The following is a 17756-nucleotide window of genomic DNA, read 5'->3' as shown; positions in this document are numbered from 1 at the left end:
ACACACTTACATACAGATGCAAGCACACACGTGCATTCACACTCAGCCAAATACACAGCCACATATACTCACATATTTATGCACATACATCCTACCACGAACACACTCCTCTATAGACCGACTTACTCTACAGAAGTACGCACTCACATAATACACAGTGTTATGCTCTTTCACAAAACTCACAAGGTCTCATTTTCATTCAAGAAATCAAACTCAGATGGTAAACCTATGCATGTGTGTCTTGACATTGTGTTCGTGTATAAATGAAATAGTTGTATTTCTAGACCACTTGTGTCAATCCACCTTTTTTTTTTTTCCAATGTTTGTTTATTTTTGAGAGTAGGGGAGACAGAGTCCCAAGCAGGCTTCATACTGTCAGCACAGAGCTTGACGCGGGGCTTGAACCCATGGACTGTGAGATCATGACCTGAGCTGAAGTTGGATGCTTACCTGACTGAACAACCCAGGTTCCCCTCAATCCACCCTTTATATTTTCAACTCTGTACCATCTCATGGGGTTGCTACTACATCTCATGGGGATGCTACTACAGTGTCCAAAATACAACAAGTGATCTGAGCATCACTCCCTCAGTTTAAAGCATGTAAGAAAATCGAGTGCTGGAGGCGGTGACAGTGCACAGTTGTGTGATAGAGCAGGGTAGGAATGAAAGCCCAGGGAGAGCATGGAATTGGGAGAACATGGGGGTACAGAGAGCCTGGAGATGCGGGAATGTGAAACGGGAAAGAAGACAGAGGGTCAAAGGCAGGATTTTGTTAATGTTGCAGAGGGATTAGAGGGTATTGGTGGTGATACAGTGTGCAAGGTAGTTGAGAGTGCAGGAACTATGGGATGCCGTGGCATTGGGGGTGTTTGGCACCATGGAACAAAGGGATATGCGGGCAGCGAGATAGCAGGCAACAGTAAAGAGCAGCAAAGGGTAAAAGGCACACGAGACTTGATGTCTGAGGAGTTACAGAAAGGAGAGCTGGAGGAGGATCACGGGCAGAGATGGGGTGTAGGTAGAGGGCTGGGGTTTGGAGGGGTGGTGGGCACTGGAGGTAGAATGGGAGCAAGGCCGTGAAGGGAGCCGGGGAGGATGGTGATCACAAGTGGGGGCAAAGAGCAGCCGTGGTGGTCATGGGGAAGCTGAGGAAACACGATGGCTGGGAATTCAGATGAGAATGAACGGGGCGGTGGAAGGCAGGAAGGTTTGACCGCCATCCCTGGAGGGGAGAGAGAAGTGGTGAACACAGCTTCTCTTCAGTAACTGCTGACGGTAGGAGAGCTGGGCTCCGTTACAGTCTGTGCCAAGGTGACTGGGTGTTCTGGAGGGAAAAGGAGGGGCTCAGTGGAGTCGGAGAAGTGAGCATTACCAAAGGTTGGTCATCGTAAATGGGATTAGGCCAGCTGTGTGTCTGCAGACAGTCACTGAAATTAGATTCTGTCCTCCCACAGACTGAGAGAGACCCTGTCCTTCCTGATGATCACACTCTACAGGAGTGGTTCCCAGTCCTTGAGGAAGATGCTCCTGAATTGTAAAAGATACATATGCACGGTTGTAAGCCCTTTTTTACTAATTCCTCTAAGAAAGGGAAGTCAGGGGCCTGTCATCAGGTGTGGGCTAGAATAAACACAAACTTCTCCTGGCAGCATTGGGGCTTTCTCATGCAGGCATTTTAACAGGAGGGGGACATGGCCTTGTGCTGTCAGGAGCCATTCTAGAGTTCTGCGGTTCTCAGGGGTATAGGTGGCATGGAGGGATGGAGGTCAGAAGGGCACGGGCTGGAGATGGGGCCCAATAGAGAAGTCTAGCAGTGTCGGGTAGATGTGGGGTGACACACAAATGTCTTGGGAATGGCTAAGAGTCACAAGAGTGGCAGACAAAGTTCATTAAAGGAGATAAAGGTGGAAGGAGGGACAGAATGGAGGACAGACAGGCTGGTGGAAATCACTGAGACAGATCGGAGGCCATGTAATTGTGGTAAGTCAGGATTTGGGGATCGATGAAGAAAGGCAGAACACACAACAAGCTTCATTGGGTGGTACTTGAACAGGGTTGCATGAAAGGCAAAGGGTCCCTGCTAGCAAGAGACCTTCCACAGACAGTGTCACGAGGCCAATTCCCAGAGGGAAATGGGTAACGGTCCCACCCCACCCAGGAGAAGGGGAGATTACAGAGAGTCCCATGTGACTGAGGATGCTGACTTAGCTCCCACGTGCTGCAGCCATCTGGAGTCTGTTGTAGCTACAGGGTCTGCTTACCTGTGTTTGGCACACGTTGGGTAGGGTTTTCAGCAAATAGGTAGCTTTAAATGGGTAGAGATATGTTTGTTTGGGCTAAACGTAAAGCAGCTGACTGTATAATAATTTGAGTTTGGTTCCAGTGGCCAATATTCCTAGCCCTTCCTGTGGTGAAGTAAGGAAAAAGGGAGCCACAAGGGCTGTCTTTGTCCCATTTATAAAACCCTCATGAATTCCCTCACTCATCAGTTCGCTCATTACAGTCAACTCACAGCTTCATCATGGTTTGATCCGAGTTTGAGATCATGAGGCAAAAATGAGGGCAAAAACAACCCTGAAAACCCCTTAAGTTGAACATCCAAGTAAAGGAAGGATTCAGAGCGTCCAGTGTGCCACAACCTTTTCTCTCTCTCTTGGGGATACCAGGGACAGGACGTGACCATCGCGGGTCCGGCAGGAGAGGCAGTTTCTCTCAGGTGGAGCCTGAACTCAGTGTGGGAGTGATTATCTCTCCACACCTGAGACAAGGCCTTCTTGTTTAATCCACTCGATCCCTGTGAATTGTGAGTTTTCCCAGTGTAGCTGTTTGGAACGGGTACTATGTCTGGCCCTCTGTGAGTACCAAACACTGTTCCCTCCAACCCTATCATGTGGCTTTTTTCTGTGGTATCAGCTTGTTTCCTCACATGTTTGTGCAGTCAGGACTCGGCCGAGTATTTGGGAGCGCTCTGCAGATTTCTGGGGTTCTTTCAACGTGCAGATCTCTTCCTGTTTGGTATTCTGTCCTTTGAGCCCCACCTGCCTTGATCTTGTTCATTTTTCCATTTCTCCAAATGTGTGTGTGTTATCAATGCTTGATAATTTTCCACATATAGGCTTTTCACATTTCTTGTTAGATTTATTCCTATCATCTCATACTTGTATTAATCGCAATCCCCCTCCGTATGCAGTCTGCATATATGAAGACCCATATGTTATGTATGTTAATGTTCTATCCTAATATTTTTTCACTGATGGATTGATTTTTTTTTTAATTTTTTTTAAATGTTTTATTTATTTTTAAGACAGAGACAGAGCATGAATGGGGATGGGGCAGAGAGAGACGGAGACACAGAATCCGAAGCAGGCTGCAGGCTCTGAGCTGTGAGCACAGAGCCCAATGCGATGCTCGAACTCAGAAACTGTGAGATCATGACCTGAGCCAAAGTTGGACGCTTAACCAACTGAGCCACCCAGGTGCCCTGATTATCTTTTTTTAAATAAAAAATTAATTATTTGGGCTTCCCAGTTATATATTTGTGTCTTCTACAAGCAGTAGGTACAGTAATACTATGAGTGCCTGGGTGGCTTAGGCATCTGACCCTTGATCTCGGCTCAGGTCATGATCTCACGGTTGGTGAGTTTGAGCCTCGCGTCAGGCTCTGTGCTGACAGTGTGCAGTCTGCTTGGCATTCTCTCTCTCTCCCTGTCTGTCTGCCCCTCCATCATTCATGCATGCTCGCTCGCTGTCTCTCAGAATAAATAAACTTAATAGAAGAAATCAGTGATATTTATCAACTTAAGGACATCCTAATATTACTTTTTTTTTTATCATTGTCACCTATAAAATTCTGCCAAATATCTTGGTTTGCAGTTACCAACATGATCATCTGTCTTCCTCCTTAATTTCTTTTTCTTTCTTCCTTTCTTTCCTTCTTTTTTTTTTTTTTTTTTTTTTAAGTAAACTGTCCCTCCACATTGGGGCTTGAACTCACAACTCAAGAATTACATGCTTTACAGACTTAGCAGCCAGGTGCCCCTATGCTGTAATCTTTTATTGGTGACAGTATTTGCAAATATATTTAATAATTTGGGATCCCTTATGTATGTGAGATTTGTTAAATATTGGTGGCAATCTTTGTAAGATATTGGGAAATTATTTGCAAGCATTATTCTTTTGAAGTATAGTAAACATAACATTTGTGAATGGCCCAAGTAACATGGATCTATCTGATAGTGAAGAATAATAGAGTATCACTGATAAACTATCATCTGGTGCTGTCTTTGTGAAAGACTTCCTGTACAAATATTGCTTTTTCCCCCCCTCCCCCCTCCCCTCGCTCCTTCCCCCACTGGCCGGTGCACAGGGTTCACTTCAGAATTTGTACTTCTTCTGGGGCAGTACCATGAAGTACACATTCCTAGAAATGTCCACGTCGACTGGACTTTCCAGTTAACTGCACCGAGTTGTACAAAGCATATCTAATGATTTGTGATACATGTTTGTTGCATCACAGCCTTCCTTTCGCTCTTCTTGAAAAATCCTCCCTGGGCCTTTTGTATCCTTACTTGTCCCTGCTCAGAACGTGCCTTATTTTTCAGCTTAGGAGCCTGAGCATAAACAGACAATTATATTTCAAGGACAGTGACAATTCTCCAGGAAGTGCAGGGTCTGATTAAATACTTGTGCTTCACTGCTCTTCTCTCCTGGGCCAGATCTGAACATTTTTCTATTTCTACCAAGTGAGACTGTGTCTATCCCCAGCTATTATGGAAAAGGAAAACACTCCTCCAAAACATTCAGTCTGTCTCTTTGGAGAGGCTAACTAGAAACTCTAATTGTTTCTGGGAATTGGGAACTGGAAGGATTTTTTTTTTTTTTTTTTTAAGATTAATTTCAGCTGCCACATTGTACAGCGTCATTGGAACTGCCCGCAAAGTGATGATTGTAGTTCTGTGGAGAGTTGAGATCACAGAATCACAGACTCTTATCATAGGGTCTGGCTGCCTCCCTCCCACATGAGCAAAGGGTGTCATGACTGTCACACTGAGCTCACTGTCCCAGCAGCAGGAAAGAGATACGTGAGTATTTTTCTGTTTCAGCCTGAGACACAGATTATGTTTGGAGATGAGGTATATCACAGTCCGGGGAAATGCTCCTGTCTGGGGAAGGGATTCTTCTGAGGGTAGAAAGTGACACAGAAACAGTCCCATACAGGAAGAAATAATATTTTCTGAGGCACAGGCTGAACTTGGGGAGAGGAACCAGAGGTCTGAGACCCTATATCAATCTCCAGTTGTTCCTAATGTTTATCTTATTGTGATCTTCACTGATGATGATGGTTGGGCTTCATTCTGAGCATTAGTGGATTCTGGCTTTTATGATCCTTAAGACTATAACTCAGAAGTTAATCTGTTCTATAGAAATCATGGAGTGATTTCCAGGATTAGCATTGTTATTTCAGTAAGACTTGTGTAGGTGTGATGAGTTTGATGGAGCTCATTGAACCATTCCTCCCTGTACGAACAGTGTGGTCAAGTGACACTTGCTGGCGTGTGATTTTTCTGTTACTTAGGTTTGGTGTGTTTAATGGAGGTGTTAATTATCTCTCTCTCTTTTTTTTTTTTAACGTTTATTTATTTTTGAGACAGAGAGAGACAGAGCATGAACGGGGGAGGATCAGAGAGAGGGAGACACAGAATCTGAAACAGGCTCCAGGCTCTGAGCTATCAGCACAGAGCCCGACGCGGGGCTCAAACTCACGGACCGCGAGATCATGACCTGAGCCGAAGTCGGACGCTTAACCGACTGAGCCACCCAGGCGCCCCTTATCTCTCTTTTGAAAATACCCATAGTCTATTGATCAAGGTGGGACAGTTTTCCTCCATGAAGTTAGTGAAGCAGCCTTCAAGGAAAAGTTAACTTGAGGGTTTAGATGGCAGAGTAAACTAAGGACTTGGCATTTTTCAATCACAAATGTGCCTTCTGATATTTTCTCTAGCTTGTAATACTCTAATGTGTCATTTTCAGACTCACCCCTGTGTTCTCCTATTTGAATTTTTTCAGCGCATAAGATTTCATGTCTCAAATTCCATCTTGCATAGGACTTGTTTTATATTTTTATATGTTTTATATTTTTACATGAAATAAAGACTAATTGAGTTTTTACCCTAAACATATTTCAGTACTTACTTAAATTTCAAATTCAACTGCTTAGGAGAAAAAAAAACCCCATAGTATGCAATAATTTATATGGTAGATCTCACTGGAAAAAATAAATGATATGATTCATTACTTTGCTATCCCCATATTAACCCATATTCTAATTTTTTTTTTTTAGCTAAATTGTTTTTTAATGTTTATTTATTTGGGGGGTGGGGGAGGGAACAGAGCACAAGTGGAAGAGTTGCAGAGAGAGAGGGAGACACAGAATCTGAAGCAGGCTTCAGGCTCCGAGCTGTCAGCACAGAGCCCGATGCGGGGCTCAAACTCAGGAACTTCAGGATCATGACCTGAGCCAAAGTTGGACCCTTAAGTGACTGAACCACCCAGGCGCCACTGACCTATATTCTACAGTCAATTTGATACTGGAGAATTATTTAGTGCATCTGCATTGTAAGACCTTCGATGGTCTTGCTAGTGGTGCTAGTCAATAGCCTAAATACTAAAAAAATAATTAATTAGCACAATTAAACGTAAAATACAGCAAGTTTCAAATGTGACAATGTGTAAGTATATTTGGATTATTTAAAGAATACAAGATCTGAGAAAGTAGTACGATGCCAACGGCCAATGTCACTGCAACCCGGCTACTCAGGTTCAAACCATGGCTCTACTACTAACATTTAGTTGAGTCACTTAACCTCTTTTCAGCTAAATTCTCCTTATCTGGGGGCACCTGGCTGGCTCAGTCAGTAGAGCTTATGACCAACTCTTGATCTCTGGGTCGTGAGTTTGAGCCCCACGTTGGGAGTTAACAACAACAACAAAAACACTATAAATTCTCCTCATCTGTAAAAGGAAGATAATGTTAGGTACTAACTTGGAGAGTTGTAAATATTAAATGTTATAAATAAAGCATTAATAACAGAGACCCATACATTGCAAGTGCTGTATAAGGAAATACATCAAACTTGGAAAAATCTCTTAACAAAAGAAGAATATATATTAGAAATAAGTTATCAGGGAAAAGTAAGAGTAAGTAGAGATTTTGGGATTTAATTTTTCTTGAAAATTGTAGCCCATTCCTGGTGTCTCCACACAGAATCCTCTTATTTGCAAAAGTGAATATTGAGCCCTGGAAAATAACTGAATGACGTCTGTGGATTTGAAAATTGCAGTAATCTTCCTGGTCCAGATTACCATTGGAATCCTGGGGAATTTCTCACTCTTACATCATTATACGTCCCTTTGCTTCAGTGAAGGTAGGTCAAGATCCACAGATGTGATTTTCAGGCACTTGACTGTAGCCAACTCTTTGGTATTCTCTCGAGAGGAATCCCGGAGACCATGACAGCTTTTGGGTTGAGATATTTTCTCAATGACTTTGGATGCAAAGTTGTTTTCTATATGCACAGAGTGGCCAGGGGTGTGTCCATTGGCACTACCTGCCTCTTGAGTATCTTCCAGGCCATCACCATCAGTCCCAGGAGTTCCAGGTGGGCAGAGATGAAAGCAAAAGCCCTGAAGTACATTGGCCCCTCCACCATTTTGTGCTGGATTCTGCACATGTCGGTAAATATCATAGTACCTATGTATGTGATTAAAAAATGGAGTAATGAAAACATCACAACTATAGACTTTAAGTACTGTTCAGCTACACTTCATGACAAAGGTACAGACTTCCTATGTGCAACTGTCACATCCATCCCTGATGTTTTGTGTTTGGGGCTCATGTCCTGGGCCAGCGGCTCCATGGTTTTCATCCTTTACACACACAAGCAGAGGGTCCAACACATTCATAGGAACAACCTGTCATCTAGATTCTCCCCTGAGACCAGAGCCACTCAAACCATCCTTGTCCTGGTAAGCACCTTTGTATCTTTTTATACCCTCTCTTCCATCATTTACATTTGTTTTTCTTATTTTGGCAAGACCACTTGGTGGCTGGTGAACACCTCTGCCTTAATCAATATCTGTTTCCCAACTGTCAGCCCCTTTATTCTCTTAAGTTGTAACCCCTGTGTATCTAGACTCTTCTGTACATGTACTGGAAGAAATACACAACTACCCCATCTCACCAGAAACATATAAATTGTATGTTTTTTACCATGTTTGGTCATTGATATACTCATTCCCAGTAGAATCCTACACACAATTACAAGCCAGTCTCCTTGTAGATTGAGTTGTGAAAAAGACAGGAAGAGCATCTGTTTCAGTAACAACTGAAATATGAAAATACTTCTGGAGAAAGATGAGCATGTAAAATACTTTCAGGTAAACATTAGAGCAATGAATTGCAGAAGACAAAGGAAAACAAGCATGAAGACATGTCAGCTGATACTTAGAAAGTGTGCAGGTAGGAAGCAAACAGATGTTTTGTTTCATCAAGTTAAATGTATGTGGGGAGTCTTTAGAAGGTAGATTGTTCTGGGGTGCCTGCGTGGCTCAGTCAGTTAAGCCTCTGACTTCAGCTCAGGTCATGATCTCACCATTCGTGGCTTCGAGCCCCATATCGGGCTCTGTGCTAGCAGCTCAGAGCCTGGAGCCTGCTTCAGATTCTGTGTCTCCCTCTCTCTCAGCCCCTTCCCCACTCATACTCTGTCTCTCTCAAAAATAAATAAACATTAAAAAAAAATTTTTTTTTTAGAAGGTAGTTTGTTCTAAGTCTTGATGCCAGTTGGCTCTGTTAACAAGAAATGGATTTAGGGTCATCTCCTACATTTCCGATTTTATGAAGCAATTTTAAGGAGGAGTCTTTCATCAAACTTGGAGCAGCTAGAGTAGTAGCATTTGGAAGTTATTGATTGTACTATTATTTATATCAGTATACTTTCACTTTTTTTTTTTAATGTTTCTTCATTTTTGAGAGAGACAGAGTGTAAGCAGGGGAGGGGCAGACAGAGAAAGAGACACAGAATCCCAAGCAGGCTCCAGGCTCCAGCACAGAGCCTGACGTGGAGCTCGAACTCACAACCGTGAGATCATGACCTGAGCTGCAGCCGGATGCTCAACCGACTGAGCCACTCAGGTGCCCCTCACATATAGTTTCTAATATTTTGCATTATAATTTGAAACAGACATTTATTGTCTTATTCAGATTGTTCCAGCTTTGGCCATTTGGCATACTCAGATATGTATATACTTTTTAACTTTCTTACTTTCTGTCAGTACAAGATACTCATGTTCATCTTATATATGTTTTCTTTTTTTTTTTAATATGTATATATTTAAATGTTTATTATTTTGAGAGGGAGAGAGAGAATCCCAATCAGGCTTCATGCCCAGTGTGGAGCCTGACACAGGATTCGATCCCACCTTCTGAGATCATGACTTGAGCCGAAATCAAGAGTCTGATGTTCAGCCTCCTGAGTCACTCAGGCGTCCTTCTTTACTTTTGAACGGCTTAAATACTATTGGTTTACCTATGAACATAACCTCCTCACTGTTAAGCCATGTCATCAGGGTACGTTTGTGTGTGTTTGTTGGCGGGGGGGGGCTCTTTGATAGATTATCCCTGTTGTTTCTTCCATCAATATTATTCAGTTTAGAATTTATTCTACATGGGTCAAACCCCATTTTGGGCATAGAGTTTACTTAAACAAAAAAACAAACAACCTCATTAGAATGTACTGTCTCATTTTGATTAATAAAATCAGTTTCTTTTATGGTATCAATGAATATTATTTAAGGTATTCAATATGTAAGTGTTTTGTACAGTTTTATTACATTTCATATCTTCATTATAATTTATTTATAAATATATAATGCTTTTTTCTAATATGTTTAGATTTTTAAACTTCATCTTTTGTTTACTTTCTAAAGAGAACATTTCTAACATACTGGATTCTGTGTGTCGTGTACGTATGTGTATGTGTGTGTATCCGTATATGTATGCATAACAACATGTGTGCGTGTTTATACGTGTGAAAGTGTGTATTTGCATGCATATATTTTCATAAAAACTCTGATGATGATTGTTGGAATTTGTTCCAAGCAGTAATAAAGTCTAACTTTTATGATCCTTAAGACTATGACTCGTAAATTAATTTGCTATTCAATCTGCTCTACAGAAATCACAGAGAAATTTGCATGATTAGTATAGTTGCTTCACAGCAGTTCTGTGCATGTAATAGGGAGTTGGAAGGAGCTCACTGAATCATCTACCTCTGTGCACCCAATGTGATTGAGTGGAAATTGCTGAAGTATAACTAAGTCTCTCTTGAAAATATCTGTAATCTGTTGTTCATAGGGAGACAGTTTTCTCTTGTGAAGTTAGAGAAGACATTTGGAAAAGTTAACATCTCACTTGAGAGGTTCAGATAGGAGAAAAATTAAGGGTTTCAGCATTTTTCGGGCTCAAATATGTTTGCTTAGGATTCTTGCTCCCTCTCCCTCTGCATACTTCCTCTCAAAAAAAAAAATCTAATGTTATTTTAAGGTTCATCCTGTATTTCTCATTTCAATTTATTGAATGAACAAAATGTAATGCCTTGAATTTCCATGTTGCATTATTGTCTTATATCTTATTCCCAAATCACTTATTATTTTCAGTTAATTTTTTCTAAAATATATATATAATATTTTTAAATGTATATATATATATATATAATTTATATATAACTCTAGTGATGATTACTTTCTACCATAAAATATTTTATCACTTACTTGAATTTCATATACCATAAATTAGAATGAAACCTAGATTATACATAATTTTTATAGTTGGTCTCATTGAGAAACAAATGTGATAGAATTATTTATGTTGCTATCCAAATGTGGACCTTTAGTATATAAACCCAATAGAAAATTATTCAGCATTTTATTAAGACCCTTGAATGGTCATTGACAGGTAATATATATCTATATCATATTTACATGAAAATGATAAATTAGCACAAACTTATAAATCAATTTATAATATTGTATTCAGTTGACCCTTGAACCATGGTTTTTGAACTGCATAGGTCTACTTATGTGTAGATTTTTTATAGTACAGTACTGCAAATGTATTTTTCTTATGGTTTTCTTAATAACATTTTCTTCTAGGTTTATCGTAAGAATAGATTATATAATATGTATGAAGATGTAAAACAGTACATAATACATATACAAAATAGGTGTTAATAGACTTATGGTTTTGGTAAGGCTTCTGGTCAACATTAGTTGAGTTTTGGGAGAATCAAAAGTTATGGGGCACTGGGTAGCCCAGTCGGTTGAGGGTCTGACTCGATTTTGGCTCAGGTCGTGATCTCTCAGTCACGAGACCAAGCCTCGCATGGGGCTCCATGCTGGCCATGGAGCCTGCTTAAGATTCTCTTTCTCCCTCTGCCCCTCCCCCATTCATGCATTCTCTTTCTCTCTCCCTCTCTCTCTCAAAAAAAAAAAAAAAAAAAAAGTTATACATGCATTTTTAACTGCACAGCGGGTTGACAGCCCAAATACCCATGTTGTTCAAGGGTCACCTATAGTAACAGTTTGGGGGCAAAAGATATGAAACTGTTTTTGTTTAATGAAGAGTTATATTGCTTTTGAAATCACCAAGGAAGCACACTGGATAACTTCAGAATAACAGCAACAACAAAAGGATATTAACTTAAACATGCCAATAATGTAATGTAATTCTCTATAATTAAATTACAAGCAGTTACAATTTCTAATGTAAATTTTTATTTTGGAATAAATTTATATGTGCATATAAGTAGCAAAGATAATACAGAAACTTCCTATATACCTTCTCACTGAGTGTATCCACATATTAATGTTGTACATTACCAAGATACTTCTTTCTATTTGTTTGTTTATATAATCCCTACCCCCAATGTGGGGCCCAAACTCATGACCCTGAGATCAAGAGTCCCATGCTCTACTGACTGAGCCAGCCAGGCACCCCCATGACACCGTTGACAAAACTGAGGACCAGCATTGGCGCAGCACTGTTAATTTACTTCACGCTTTATTTGCATTTCACCAGTTGTAACAATATATTTTCATGTTCCAGGATCCATTTCAGAATACCACATTTTCTTTAGTCATCATATCTCCTCAGTGTCCCTTGTGCTGTGTCAGTATTTTAACCCTTCCTAGTTTTTCATGGTTTTAGTGAGTTAGGGGAAGTCTGGTCAGGTGTTATTTTTGCATGTCACTAAAGTTGAGTTTGTCTGATTATTTTTTAATGATTAGAATATGTTCGTAGATTTTTAGAAGAATATCCCAATCTCCTGTCATATCATATCGGAGATTCAGGAAATAATCTTGATGTATCACTGGTGCTGTTAACCGTGATCTCTTGGTTCAGCTGATGCTTGCCAGGTATCTTCATGAAATTACTGTGTTCCCATTTCCATACTTATTTAGAAGTCACTAAGTTCATCCCAAAACAAAACCAAGGGGAGTTAAATTAATGCCTTTTTCCTGAAAGGAGGCATATATATGTATACGTATATGTATATATCTGTGTGTGTGTGAGAATATATGTATATTCTCTTTAGCATTTTTCTGCCAGGAAGATTTGTCCCTTCCTCATTTATTTGTTTATTCAATTATTTATTCATGTCAGCATGAACTCATGTATGTTAACTTACAGTAGGTATTATAATCCAGTATGATGCTATTTATTTTATCGCTCAAATTATTCCAGCTTTGGGCATCAGGAGTCCTTAAAGGTTTTCTTTCATGTGGCTTTGATATGTTCCAATTTTTTTTGAGGGGGGGAGGTTGGGAAGTTTCCATTTTTATACCAGTATAAGATGCTTCCAGACTCTCAGGTCTGTCCCAGACCTAGAATCATGTATTTCCCCAAAGAGGGTTTTGTGTTTTTTTTAATGTTTATTTTTGAGAGAGAAGGAGAGAGAGCACGCACACAAGCACGAGCAGGGGAGGGGCAGAAGAGAGGGGGACAGAGGGTCTGAAGTGGACTCTGTGCTGACAGTGTGGAACCCGATGCAGGGCTCGAACCCACAAACTACAACATCATGACCTGAGCTGAAGTCAGATGCTCAACTGACTGAGCCACCCAGGCACCCTCCCCAGTGAGTTTTTTATTAGCTATTTAAAGATGTGAGGAAATACAAGTACCTAAAGGACAGAGATCAAAGGCCTGTGGCAGCACAAAGTCCAGGAAGACACAGGCATGCACATACAACCCAAGGGACGATGAGCACAACCTGGTCGGTTAGTGCAGTTATAATCTGCTTTATTACTTAACACCGATCATGACTTACCTTGTGTACGAGACAACACAACACAACTCACAGACATGTGGATGGCACTGCCGTCAAAGGCTTCCTTCTGTTCCCAGCTGTCCTCTGTTGTGGTCCTTTTGCTCATTTCAAACACAGCTGTGAAGACACCTTCATGCTCAGCTAGAATAATTCCTGATGCCGCCCCGTGAGAGATGCCCAAAGGAGAGGTGTGTCGTTGTTCTAAAGCTCTGCCATTTGGACCAAGTGTCTCCGGAGAGTGAACCTGGTTGCGGCAGGACACTTGAGTGCATTGTCTTGACTCAGACCTGGCTGCAGGGACCTGGGCTGGAGGGAGACGCCACTCACCCGCTCCAGGCCTTCAGACCACAGATCATCCTGTGACGCCATGGACTGGGGAGGAAGCTGTGGACTGGGGAGTTTCTGGAGGACAGAATTCTGGCCCTGAGTCCCCTTCACCCATTGTGCAGTCACCATGGACTTCTGTCTACCCACACATGTGTACTAAGCAATGACACACCGCTCCCCAGCAATAGACGCACACACACACACGCACACACACACACACACACACACACACACACACACCTCCCCTCTCAAGAAGAGGGGCCACAGAGCCTGTGCTCTTAGAAATTCCACCCAATGTCCATCAACTGATGAATGGATAAAGAAATTGTGGTTTATATACACAATGGAATACTACGTGGCAATGAGAAAAAATGAAATATGGCCTTTTGTAGCAACGTGGATGGAACTGGAGCGTGTGATGCTAAGTGAAATAAGCCATACAGAGAAAGACAGATACCATATGGTTTCACTCTTATGTGGATCCTGAGAAATGTAACAGAAACCTATGGGGGAGGGGAAGGAAAAAAAAAAAAAGAGGTTAGAGTGGGAGAGAGCCAAAGCATAAGAGACTGTTAAAAACTGAGAACAAACTGAGGGTTGATGGGGGGTGGGAGGGAGGGCAGGGTGGGTGATGGGTATTGAGGAGGGCACCTTTTGGGATGAGCACTGGGTGTTGTATGGAAACCAATTTGACAGTAAATTTCATATATTAAAAAATAAAAAAAAAATAAAAAAAAAAGAAATTCCACCCAAACCCTCACAAGTGCCCCCAGCAAACCTGGCATATACCACTCGGGCCCCGAGTCTCCTGCAGCAACCTAGGCTCATGGAGCAGCCCTCAGAATGCCATGTGCCTGCATGCACACAGGAGTAAGGCAGAGCACACCCAACCCCAACCTGAATCCGTGTCTATGGCACTAGCAGTCCTAACACCAAGCCTGTGCAGGCTCCCTACTCGTGTCCTTGCTGAGCCTTGTCCAGCACTGCCTCCTCCTTCCTTCTCTAACCCCTCTGCAGGAGCACAGGGAGTTCGAGGCCACCGCCAGCTGCCTGAATCCTGGGCCTGCGGGAATCCACATGTCAACGAGCCCTAGGTGGTCAGGGCCTTGGGCCTGGCTGTGGTAAGGACAAACAACCCAGGAAGCCTAATACTCTGAGCCAAAAATAAGAGATTTTCCATCACCTCCCTTTTCTTGGAATATTCACTTTACCAATCTTGTCATTTGTTTCTCCATATCTTTGAAATATATGTAAATCTTTTTAAGCTGAAGAAAGCTTTCTTCAACTTTTAGGTCGGCGAATATCTTTCCCAAATGCATGGGATCTAGCTCTTTGACATGTGAACATCAAGGGATAGCATGCCAACTGCTCCGTTTCTGCATGAAGGGTAGGAGCCTAAGTCCAGCAGGAAAAAGTTCTATGGTGCAAAAAAATTCTTCCTGTCCTAAAGATGTGGGTTTACTGTAATTTGGAATAGGCCAGTCAGCACACAGACAGTCACCCCAAATAGCAAATGCTGTCCAATCCTCTTACTTGAGGCCTGTTATTTACCTTATCACACAAATATGATAAGTATATGTATCTGCTTGGCTATCCAAAAACGTTAGATTTCTTTTGGTCTTTAATCACTTAGTGGATTGCCTGTAATTGGCATCACATTCCAGTTTAATGCTTATTCTGTAATAAAAGTGTTCTCTTTCTCTTCTGCTTTTGGCTGGAGGTTTTCTGGTTTGGGAGGACATTTTGTTTTTAATTCTGTTCCCCTCACCACTGACCAGAACTACCAATCCCCACCTAACCACTTCAGGTGCCCATTAGACCCCCTCTGGAGGAGCATTTCACAGAGTACCTCTTCCCAATTCCTTCTGGGGCTTCCAGCTCTAACCCACAGTTGTGCAGCACAGAGCTCAGATGCCCCAAAATCCGCATGCAGGAAGATGTCTTTGCTTATATGAGTCCTACTGTCTCCACTAGAGCAAAGTTAGACCAGATTCCAATGAAGACAACATCACAGGGTGACCATCAGCAGTTCCAGCTTGTTTTAATGTTCACACCTAAAACTGATGGAGACAGTGGGGCTTGGGAATCCCAGGGAGATAAGTGCATGCACCAAGTTGACCTGAGGTTCTGAACTGCCTCCATCTGTTGCTCAAATGTCCGTACATGTGAAGAGAATACCTGCTGCTTCCCCTTCCCTACAGAGACCTAACACTGCAGATTCAAATTCTTTTTTTTTTTAAGTTTATATTTGTTTATTTTGAGAGAGAGAGAGGGAGAGCAAGCAGGGGAGGGACAGAAAGGGAGACAGAATCCCAAAGAGGCTCCCTGCTGCCAGTGCAGAGCCCCATGTGGGGCTGGAACTCACGAAACATGGGATCATGACCTGAGCCAAAGTCAAGAGTTGTATGCTCAACCAACAGAGCCACCCAGTCACCCCTGCAGCAACAAGTTCTGCATCCAGTGCATGGGGATCTTTAAGATGGGTTAGAGCATCATCTCCCCTCGGGACTCCCTCCTATCTCTGTAGCAACCACAAAGATAGAGGTACAATTCCACCTAGAATCTGCACACAGAGGCTCTTCTCTACTTGGGATTCATGAGAGAAGGCAAGATTTTTGAGGACATGCAGGTAATCCAGGGGACATGTTTTCTTGAGCTTGACAGATGGACAGAGACATGAAGTCAAAGGTCCTCACTGGAACGGGCCCCCAGTGTTGTCCAGATTTCATTCAGTGACCTGCTGCAGCTGTGTGAGGTGCTCCTGCTGTCCAGTTCAGTGCCAACGAGTATGGGCAGCAAAAGCAGCCCTTTTCAGGGACATAAGCCCTGCCTTGATGCCATGTCAAGAGGGGAGAAGGTCCCTAGGCATGGGAGGTCAGGACTCAAAATATCCAGAGCCATGACCACGATTAAACCTAAGTGTAAACTGTGTTACTGGTGTAGAGACATCTTACATAAGAGTGTCCTGCTCAGGGACAGGCTGTATCACACCTGGGGCCATGGGTGCTCTCAACCTAGCAGATCCAAGATCTACCTGATGCCACAGACCCACCCCTAGTCTCTCCTCTTCATCACTCTGGAGGCAGCAGGTCAGTCTCACTGGGGACACTCTCTCCAGCACCGGGGACTGTTTAGGATGTGGGGAATATCGTGTGCAGACTGGGGTCAGGATGACAACAGTATTTGAATTTGCTTCTATCTCAGTGGAGGTGGGGTGAGTCATTCAGGGTCCTCTTCTTCCCCCATAGAAGGAATCTCCATGGCACCCAGGTGTGAGTTAGTCCAGGTTCCTTGTTCTGGGATGAACACTGAGGAGGCTTGCAAACTGCTAGAGAAAGTGATTGTGTCTACTTAATGTGGTCATGAGAAAAACAGATGAAGAGCAATGGCCCCTACCATCTAGAGACTTCCAGTCTAGAGCAAATGGTTACACGGTTGAATTCCAGACTGTGGGGTCAGTGCAAGGAAGGGGTGGTTCACGGGACTATGGGTTCATTTCTCTGTGGTTTTATGAGTACTCTTGTGGCCCCTGAAGGCCATCCACAAAGAAAAGAGTTTTGTAGTCGTAGTATTTGTTTACCTTGTTAAGAATAAGATCTACTTGACCCTTAAACATCACGGAGGTTGGGGGCACTGACCCCACGGTGATGAAAATCTGTGTGTCACTTTTGAGTCCCTAAAAACTTAGCTCTTTTTTTTTTTTTTTTAGTATGGAACGCTTCATGGATTTGCATGTCATTCTAGGGGCCATGCTAATCTGTACTATTCCATTTTTAGTATATGTGCTGCAGATGTGAACACCCAAACGCTTGACTCTTACCAGGCTACTGTTGACTGGAAGCCTTACCAATGACATAAACAATCGATTAACATGTATCTTGTGTGTTATATGCACATTATATACTAGAGTCTTAACAATAAAGAAAGCTAGAGACAGTGTTCAGGAAATCAAAAGGAAAATACAGTACTGTACTGTATTTGTTGAAAAACATCCATGTCTCAGTAGTCTGGTGCAAATTCAAACCCATGTTTTTCAAGGGCCAAC

General features: G+C 42.3%; 2 pseudogenes; one reads left to right on the top strand and one right to left on the bottom strand.

Annotated features, from left to right (window-relative positions):
* The first annotated feature begins 7272 nt into the window (after window positions 1-7272).
* LOC125915641 (vomeronasal type-1 receptor 4-like) lies at window positions 7273-8761 on the top strand (annotated as a pseudogene).
* An 8654-nt stretch (window positions 8762-17415) lies between these two features.
* LOC125916228 (uncharacterized) lies at window positions 17416-17512 on the bottom strand (annotated as a pseudogene).
* Between the last annotated feature and the right edge of the window lie 244 nt (window positions 17513-17756).

This window comes from Panthera uncia (genome assembly GCF_023721935.1).
Source record: "Panthera uncia isolate 11264 chromosome E2 unlocalized genomic scaffold, Puncia_PCG_1.0 HiC_scaffold_19, whole genome shotgun sequence".
NCBI lineage: Eukaryota > Metazoa > Chordata > Mammalia > Carnivora > Felidae > Panthera > Panthera uncia.
This window is presented reverse-complemented; position numbering and strand designations above follow the sequence as displayed.